The following is a 10,129-nucleotide window of genomic DNA, read 5'->3' as shown; positions in this document are numbered from 1 at the left end:
ACTCAGCACCCCATCTTGACAGAAAAAAACAGAAATGTAGAAATTTTTGCAAATTTATTAAAAAAGAAAAACTGAACTATCACATGGTCATAAGTATTCAGACCCTTTGCTGTGACACTCATATTTAACTCACATGCTGTCCATTTCTCAGTGCAAGACATATGAAAGCCTGCATAGAGTTTGCCAAAAAACACATGAAGGACTCGCAGACTCTGAGAAATAAGATTCTCTGGTCTGCTGAGACCAAGATTGAACTTTTTGGCGTTAATTCTAAGCGGTATGTGTGGAGAAAACCAGGCACTGCTCATCACCTGCCCAATACAATCCCAACAGTGAAACATGGTGGTGGCAGCATCATGCTATGGGGGTGTTTTTCAGCTGCAGGGACTGGACGACTGGTTGCAATTGAAGGAACGATGAATGAAGTACAGAGAGATCCTGGAAGAAAACCTCTTCCAGAGTGCTCAGGGCCTAAGACTGGGCCGAAGGTTCACCTTCCAACAAGACAATGACCCTAAGCACACAGCTAAAATAACAAAGGAGTGGCTTCAGAACAACTCTGTGACCATTCTTGACTGGCCCAGCCAGAGCCCTGACCTAAACCAAATTGAGCATCTCTGGAGAGACCTGAAAATGGCTGTCCACCAACGTTCACCATCCAACCTGACAGAACTGGAGAGGATCTGCAAGGAAGAATGGCAGAGGGTCCCGAAATCCAGGTGTGAAAAACTTGTTGCATCATTCCCAAGAAGACTCATGGCTGTACTAGCTCAAAAGGGGGCTTCTACTCAATACTGAGCAAAGGGTCTGAATACTTATGACCATGTGATATTTCAGTTTTTTTTTTTTTAATAAATTTGCAAAAATTTCTACATTTCTGTTTTTTTCTGTCAAGACGGGGTGCTGAGTGTACATTAATGAGAAATAAAATTAACTTTTTTGATTTAAGCAAATGGCTGAAATGAAACAAAGAGTGAAAAATGTAAAGGGGTCTGAATACTTTCCGTACCCACTGTATATATATTCAGTATATACACATACACACATTTAGAGAAGAAATCACTTCCTGTCCCAGAAAACACAGATATCATCTCGTTCTATAATTAAACTGCAGCTGCTCGAGACAAAATGCCTTCCTTCCTGTCGGACCAGCTACTGTATTACACATTTATATAACTTACATTATATTAATATATTTAACAGAAACAACATCAGAGAAAATGTTTTTATCTTGTATTTATATTTGTTTCTGCGCTGTTTGTTAAAGAAGAAACGTGTGAGAAACATCACATCAGTAGTGGCAGAAATACTTATATAGAAAAGTATCGGCATCACAATATTCCAAAAGTAAAAGTACTCATGATGACACATATAATGTTGTATTAATGTGTTGACCACTTTAATGTTGCAGCTGCTCGTTTTAATGACTTTAAACTGTTAGTTTCATTTATAAATAAATCATCTGGATGTGTAAAGTAACTAAAGCTGTCAGATAAATGTAAAGCAGTAAAAAGTACAATATGAAAGTATCAGAATGCGGAACTACTTCAGAAAAGTACAAGTACCTCTAACTACTGTACTGAGAGGCAGTAAAAGTATCCTGCTTTCATCTCTGCCTCCTTCATAATGTGGTGAAACAGCGCCCCCCCCGGTTTGGCTGGCGCTGAACGTCCGCCTTCTGTGGTGAGAAGGAGGTACTGCAGCCTGCAGGTGAGCCTGGTTCCCTTTGATTCATAACTCTTTCAGGTCATCTCAGTGTCGTTTAAAAGAACAGCGTCACCTCTAAGAAGGGAAGACAACAACAAGGTGGGACAGATACGCTGCTGTCTCTCTCGCTCTCCCCCTGTCTCTCTCTCTGTCTGTCTGTATCTCTTTATCTGTCTGTCTGTCTCTCAGTGGAAACAGTAGAAACCTGATCCTGTCTGCTCTGTTGATCCTCTCTTTGTCTCACTGACTGTTTGCTGAGTCTCACCTGTCTGACTACCTGTTCAGACTGTCTGTCTGTTCTCTCCTGCAGTCACCTGATCCTGGTTGTCTGTCTGTCCTTATCCAGTTTATTTAGTCCTGTTCATTTTAAAATGTTAGAAATGTATTAGTACTTTTATTGCAGTAGAGAATGTTCTACTCCTTCTCTATCTAACCCAGTTATCAGTGTTTATCTTATCTACCTGTGGATGTGTCTGTGAGGCGTTCAGGGCCCGTCTGTGAGTCCTGGCTGAGTCCCCAGACTCACGCTGGCGTTGCCAGCTGGACACCTCGCAGCGTTTTGTTTGACTAAACACTCATTAGACGGCGTGTGGCGTTCAAGTTCAGGCTGACTGCAGGATAAATACATGCAGGAGACTGTGTGTGTGTGTGTGCTTGTCAGAGACATGATCCTGCTGCATCTAATGATTATTATAATTTATGTACATTTTTCAGATTCACTTTTTTTTTTTCCATTCTAGGAACTGTCAGAAAACCAAAGTGATAATAATAATAATAAGTGTAATAATAATTGTGTTTGTGTGTTTATATACATACAAATTAAAATAATAGTAATTTAATCAAACAATACGAGAGCAATTAAAGACAAAGTAGTCTAGTAAATATATAATTATATATTGTATATATAATATAATGTTATTAATTAATTATACTTATTCTCTTTTAATAAAAATGTATTAAGACAACAAGTTAACATAACGGTATTATTAGGGGATAAAATCATTCTCCCTATGCTCCTTTGGGCACCTGAACGCAGCATCGACGTTTCCTCAAAGTGACAGGGAGGAACTTTAAACTAGTTATTAAACCATTTCAGCTAATTAATATAAATATTCATAATAAATTAATAATAATAATAATTTAATAATAATAAGTAATCACATCTCCAATGGTTGTTTAGACGTTTCAATCTGAACGAAACAGAAGAAATGTTTCTGCCTCAGTTTCAGCCTCCTACACTCTGTGTGTGTGTGTGTGTGTGTGTGTGTGTGTGTGTGTGTGTGTGTGTGTGTGTGTGTGTGTGTGTGTGTGTGTGTGTGTGTGTCTTGCCGCAGTGCCACATCTCTCTCCTCCCACTCTGAAGCTAAAAACAAACACAGCGTCTCTCGTTACACACAGAGTCCAATCAATACAGCGAGGCCTCTGGGGGCCCACGCTGCACTCTGAGCGTGTCTGTGTGTGTGTGTCTGTGTGTTTAAAGTGGTGAGTGTAAAGTTGACCAACGTCCTCGACACCGAGCGACCTTTTAGTGAAGTCTGATGGCGCGTTTACTGTCCTCTCTGGTGGTGCGTTTACTGTCCTCTCTGATGGTGTGTTTACTGTCCTCTGGTGGTGCGTTTACTGTCCTCTCTGATAGTGTGTTTACTGTCCTCTCTGGTGGTGCGTTTACTGTCCTCTCTGGTGGTGCGTTTACTGTCCTCTGATGGTGCGTTTACTGTCCTCTCTGATGGTGCGTTTACTGTCCTCTCTGGTGGTGCGTTTACTGTCCTCTCTGGTGGTGTGTTAACTGTTCTCTGGTGGTGCGTTTACTGTCCTCTCTGGTGGTGTGTTAACTGTTCTCTGGTGGTGCGTTTACTGTCCTCTCTGATGGTGTGTTTACTGTCCTCTGATGGTGCGTTTACTGTCCTCTCTGATGGTGCGTTTACTGTCCTCTCTGGTGGTGTGTTTACTGTCCTCTCTGGTGGTGTGTTTACTGTCCTCTGATGGTAACTTTACTGTCCTCTGATGGTGCGTTTACTGTCCTCTGATGGTTCGTTTACTGTCCTCTCTGATGGCGCGTTTACTGTCCTCTCTGATGGTGCGTTTACTGTCCTCTCTGATGAAGCGTTTACTGTCAGACATGTTGGTTTCTGGTGCGATAACACACTCTCACTCACACATGCGCGCGCACACACACACACACACACACACACACACACACACACTCCTGTCTATATTTAGCGGACTGCTGCAGGAAAAAACTCGTGAATTTTTAAACTCCGTAACTTCCTTCTCTCTGCCTCGCCCTCCCGCTCCGTCAGACATGTGGGGATCGCCGCGGCAACCCCCTGGTTTCCCGGGGCGATGAGAGAGCCCGGTTGCATCACTATCCCGTCCTCACACACATCTGTTCGTCTGTACTGAGGATCGTCGCCGCCAGTGTGTTGAACCAGGACCCCCCCATGTCATATACTGCATCTAACTGATTGCCACGGTGACGACCTTTCCAAACCGCTGATCCATCTTCCTCTGCCAACCTGTGACCTTTGATCTCCTCCTCTTCTCTCCTCTTCTTCCTCCTCCAGTCTGCTACAGTTACAGTCCTTCCTTCTCCTCCCTTCATCTCCTCTTCCCTCCTTTGACCTCCTCTCCTGTCTCTCCTTCCTCCCCATCTCTGTTCCTGCTCTCCTTTCACTCGTCCTTCTCACCTCCTCACGTTTCTAAAAATAGATATCTCTCCAAACATTTCATGTCACTGAGAAATAAACAAGACGATGAGGACATGAGGACAGAAGTACACAAGGACAGAAGGACACGAGGACACAAGGACAGAAGATGATGATGAAGCTCATGAGCTCCTTCTCAGACCTGAAGGCCGTTTTTGCACCAAACGCATCATTGCCAGTGATGCATTCTGGGTAGACGACGGAGCTGCAGAGACATTCAGAGAGAGAGAGAGAGAGAGAGAGAGGGGGGGGGGGGGGTTGTTGCGTGAGAAGGAAGTGCATCCTCGTCTCTAATGTGACTCGACCAACCACTGACCTGTGTGTGTGTGTGTGTACGTGTGTGTGTGTGTGGGTGTGTGTGTGCGCGTGTGCATCATGCAATATGGTAGTTAACACCATGTGTGTTAAGAGTTCACATCATCATCTTATACTTTTAAGAGTTTTATCATCATCTAACGTGTTTATTTGCATAAAACATATTCAGATGGATCGTTTTCAGTTATGGATGTGATTAATGTGAAAACATCTTCAAGTTTCTCAGCCAAAAACTACATTTCACAAGATGGCATTGAACACATCACAATAATGGTGAACAGAGTTTTACTGCCTTCGTCTCCCACAAGTCAACATCTCCTCCTCTTCCTTCATCCCTCTCCTCATCAACTCTCTTCTCTTTCCCCCTCCTCCTCCTCCTCCTCCTCTCCCAGGTTTTAAATGCAGTATGTCTGAGTTTGGCTCATTCTGTGAGAGTCTCATCTATCTTGCATGAGTGTTAAATTATAAACTGTGGGTCAGTGCGCCGCCCTCCGAACATCCCCCGTCTCCGAGGGGGGGGGGTTAACAGCAGATGGATATCAGCTCTCTGTGTTATCAGCCGACACACTGAAGTTCCAACGAGTCCGTTATCTTGTAGATACTCCATCATAAGTCCACATAAGAGAGAAATCCATCAATCGTTTGCATGGATACGACACAATAAGAACTAAACGTATACACGAGGGTCCTGAAGGAACCGGTTCCTCAAACATCCACCTGGGTTCTTAAAGGAATCATGAGGTAGACCGGCGGGCTTCCTCCAGTCCGCATGCTGAACCCCCAACAGGCCCCTGAAGGCCGAGCGGTGAACTCAGAGGGTCCTGCGGTCAAACTGACGTGGGTCAGGTCTTGAGAGAGAGAGGAAACTAAAATAAATACTACGAATGTTTATAATAGCAACAACCAGTTGGATTACGTTCTCTGCCGGATCGAAGTAAAAGTACATGAATGCAGCTTTCAGACTCGAACACACATAAACCCATCCTGTGCAGCATTAAATCCCTCACCTGGCACTCAGGTGAGGCTGGCCACCGCTAAGCTAATCGAAGCTAACCTCTGCTGAACCGTTTACACCTCTGCATGAATCATTCATGGAGGAGGAACTCTTATAAATTAGGCATGAAACGAACACTTAGCCGCTGGCTAGCTGCCGCTGGCTAGCTGCCACGCTAGCAGTGTTTACTGCTCCAGGTTCACTGCGGAGGCAAACGCCACATCCATTACCTACCCGGATCCTCTCCTGATTGGTCGGAACGCAACGAGTCAGCTGCACAAACGACGGGCGTTCTGGAGGAAATAACATCGTGGGGATCTCTTCCAGCTCCACATCGTCATTACACGATATATTATTTCATATATATATATATATATATATATATATATATATATATATATATATATATATTATTCCATACAAGTTTATTAGTTTGTCTCTCTGGAGGCGTCACACAGACGGTCGGACAGGATGAGGACAATATTGGAGACGGAGATTGTGATTCAACTGTTTGCTGATGAGATGAGTTTTAAACTTCGGACCGATGGCAAGGGGCGCCGCCACCGCCGTCTAGGAGGAAGATGGAGCGATGATGTGGCGTGATGACGGAGACGACGCGGGAAGGAAGTGACACAACGGAAATATCATTTGTTGTTTTGTGCGATGGCTTTAACAAAAAATGCATCGCTGCAAACAAACAAACAAACAAACAAACAAACAAAGCGTACAACTGTGAGTCCGTTAAACGAGGTCCCGACCAGATGAAGCTGATTTTGAGTCACCATCAAAATAAATCTGAGATCCAGGTTCAACACAAAGCACACAGGAAGCTGTATTACTTCTGCAGCTTGTCAGTAAACTGTGTTGTCTTGGCAACAGAAACATGTAAATGTAGAGGGGTCCGAGGATTGGGCCCTGGGGAACTCCACATGTAATTATAGTTCAATCATTATAATGTGTACGAGAAGTGGAAAAGACCTCCGTTGGTTTGTGGACGACTTCAGTTCATTTCATCGTAGACTTCTGTAGACGCGTCGCCCCCCGATGACCATTAGGAAGAATGCAGGACACTTCAGCTTTACTTTTCTGACTCGTTAGGTTGATCGCAATATCTATGGAACATTTAAGTCCCTGTCCCTCTGTGTGTGTTGTTATCAGTGCGTCTCCTCTCTCTGTTTATGTAGCCGGCTGCCCGCGTGCCTTTTAGTGCACGTGAGCGTGCACTAACACGCTAGCTTGCGGCCTAATAATAAATGTTGTACTTTGTATTACAGTTTGAATACAGGACTTTAACGTTCATTGGGTACTATTACACTGTGGTATTACTTCACGATGGTATTACTACCTGGTGGTATTACTACATGGTGGTATTTCTACACGGTGGTGTTACTACACTGTGGTATTACTACTTGTAGCAGTAGTGAGTACTTGTACTGGTTATGTTTAGTTAACTGGTTGAGACTCCTGGTGAACTGTGAGGCGACTGGGAGTCCCCCAGTTAGTCTGGGAAATGTCCGTCCACTCAGCACTGCTGCCTATATATAGACACACACACACACACACACACACACACACACACACACCTCTCCTCCCGTCTTCTTTCTCTGGATTTTCCGTCTTCGCCGCTCTCCTTCCTCCTCCCAGAGTGCACTGGGCCGCTCTGAATTATTAATGAGGTCATACACTCACACACACACTTACACACAGACACACACACACACACTCACTGTCAGTTTGTCTCCTCTTACGATCAATACTTCCCCAAAAAGCTTCTTCTTTACTTTTGTCTTGCTTTTGTTTTCTTCTCTGTTGTTATTTTTGTTATTGTCAAAGTTGTTGATATTGATGATATTTTTAAAGGTGCTTTATAAGGTCATCATATTGTTATAATTATTGATGTTATTATTATTGTTATTATTATTGTTATTATAGGAGGGAGGAAGTTAGATTTGATTATGGAAATTAATTCAAACTAATAACAAACACCATCATTATGTAAAATATAACTTTAATTGTTACAAGAACAATATTTTAGTGTTTTATCATCTCTGCTGTCTGAAGTCATAAAGATAATAGATCTAGAAGAGATAGGTTATCTATTTTCTGAGTGTGTGTGTGTGTGTGTGTGTGTGTGTGTGTGTGTGTCCAGTGCAGTATAAATAAGTCATTATAAGACTGTAATAAGTAATAACAACTCAATCTACAAGTAAGAGAGAGAGGAGAGTTATGAAACTTTATCGGCTGTTCTCTTATTTTTATTCATTATTAATTAGTCATCAGTTGATGACATCATCAGCTAGCTGTATTCAGTGGCGTGGATGAGAAAAAACCCCAGAAGACGTAGAGAGAGAGACAGGAAGCTGAATAAATCACCGGAATACATTTACGTTGGATGAACTTGACGTGTGAATCTCAGCAGCTGGTCGGAGGTCTGTGGCGTCTGCCCGTTTCCATGGTAACGTTGGATGAAGTTTTCCTCCATTTAGACCTGAACTTACAAACATTTATTCTTGAACAGATTTTAAAGCTCCACTCTCTGAAAAGGCCTTTTCATGAAATAAAGTTTAATATCTCAATCTAAGAAGACTTTAACACTCAGCTGTAAAGTTGCTGCTGGTTTTCCTCAGATCCACCCGTTGCTCCACCAACTCCAAACATGGTCACTTCCTTCTACTGGTTGAAAGAAACCATGATGGCCAACTGGAGGCTTCAAAACCGTAGTCCACAAGCCGACAACTGACGTCATCATGACGACGGACACTTCTCATACACAGTCTGTGGTTAGTGTGAAGCTTTCTGTTGTCCAACACAACAAACTCATGTTGTTGATGTTAACATCATGTATGTGTGTTTGTGTGCCTGTGTGTGTCTGTGTGTGTGTGACAGCTGACCAGCGTTTCTTTTCATTCATTATTAATCTTTAACTGGAGCTGAACGTTGTGTGTTAACATCATGTATGTGTGTATATGTGTGCATGTATGTGTGTGTGTGTGTGTGTGTGTGTTAACATCATGTATGTCTGTGTGTGTGTGGGCGGGTACACATGTAGCTTCAGGCTTCATCGTCGTCCTCACTGAAGCCGACGATGTCCTTTTTAGTTCAAAACAAAACCAACGTAAGCTTTAGACGACAAAACCAACGTTAGGTTTGAACAAAACCAATGTTAGCTTTAGACGACGAACCAACGTTCGCTTTAGACGATGAAACCAATGTTAGCTTTCGACAACGAACGCAACATTAGCTTTAAACAACAAAACCAACGTTAGCTTTAGACGACAAAACCAACGTTAGCTTTAAACAACAAAACCAAAGTTAGCTTTAAACAACAAAACCAACGTTAGCTTTAGACGACAAAACCAACGTTAGCTTTAAACAACAAAACCAAAGTTAGCTTTAAACAACAAAACCAACGTTAGCTTTAGACGACAAAACCAACGTTAGCTTTTGACGATGAAACCAACGTTAGATTTAGAGGATCATATTGCCATTGCTGTAGTTGTCATGACAACAGAATGACCTCATCTCTTCCGAGACTCGTTTGAAAGGAACTTTCTGAGACGTGAGGATCGGTTTAGTTGAACGTACCTTCATGCTCGTAGGGAAAATACCGCTTTTGTCCACGTGGGGCGCCAAAATCAACGTGGAGTTTTTTTCTTTTATAAAATAACGTTTCTAAAGTAAAGATAAGATGACGATGATGAAGAATAAGTTTTAAATATAAATTATATCAGTTATCTCAGTCTGAACACTTATTATTTTATTACTCATCATCACGGGCCTCTCTCTCTCTCTCTCTCCCTCTCTTGACATGAAACTCCCATCAGTCTGTTTAATGTGGAGCAGAGTGTGTGTGTGTGTGTGTGTGTGTGTGTGTGTGTGTGTGTGTGTGTGTGTGTGTGTGTGTGTGTGTGTGTGTGTGTGTGTGTGTGTGTGTGTGTGTGGAGAGTAAAGGGAGGAACGAGGAGGATGTAGAGTGACAACGAACAGAGAGAGAGTGAGAAAAAAGGGAGACGGAGGGGAGGGTCGAGCAAGCAAATAGGAGGTGGAGCCAGAGAGAGTGCGTGTGTGTGTGTGTGTGTGTGTGTGTGAGAGAGAGAGAGAGAGAGAGAGAGAGAGAGAGCGGAGGGATGACAGGAGATGTGGTTGTTGCCGCGGCAGCAGAGCCGGACTGATCTGAGACAGTAATACTACACTCCTCCTCTTCCTCCTCCTCTTCTTCTTCTTCTTCTTCTTTAATTATTATTATTCTCTCGCCTGCAGCTGTCCGTCCCGTTTCCACCTGGAACAAAAACAAAAAACCTGTTTCCTCCTCCTCCTCCTCCTCCTCTTCTTCTTCTTCTTCTTCTTCTCCCTCCACACCTTCATCATCATCACCTTCATCAGCAGCAGCTGTGGTAAGTAGGATGAA

General features: G+C 43.0%; 1 protein-coding gene across 2 annotated transcripts in view; it reads left to right on the top strand.

The window, feature by feature from the left end:
• The first annotated feature begins 9,949 nt into the window (after positions 1 to 9,949).
• kcnd1 (potassium voltage-gated channel, Shal-related subfamily, member 1) overlaps positions 9,950 to 10,129 on the top strand; it is a 41,437-nt gene continuing 41,257 nt past the window's right edge. For both annotated transcript variants that reach the window (XR_014597567.1, XM_084014930.1), the window contains exon 1: positions 9,950 to 10,115. The gene's annotated coding sequence lies outside the window, so the exon portion shown is untranslated. The remainder of the gene's footprint in view (positions 10,116 to 10,129) is intronic.

The sequence above is a fragment of the Eutrigla gurnardus genome (genome assembly GCF_963514095.1).
Source record: "Eutrigla gurnardus genome assembly, chromosome: 8".
NCBI classification, from domain to species: Eukaryota; Metazoa; Chordata; class Actinopteri; order Perciformes; family Triglidae; genus Eutrigla; species Eutrigla gurnardus.
This window is presented reverse-complemented; position numbering and strand designations above follow the sequence as displayed.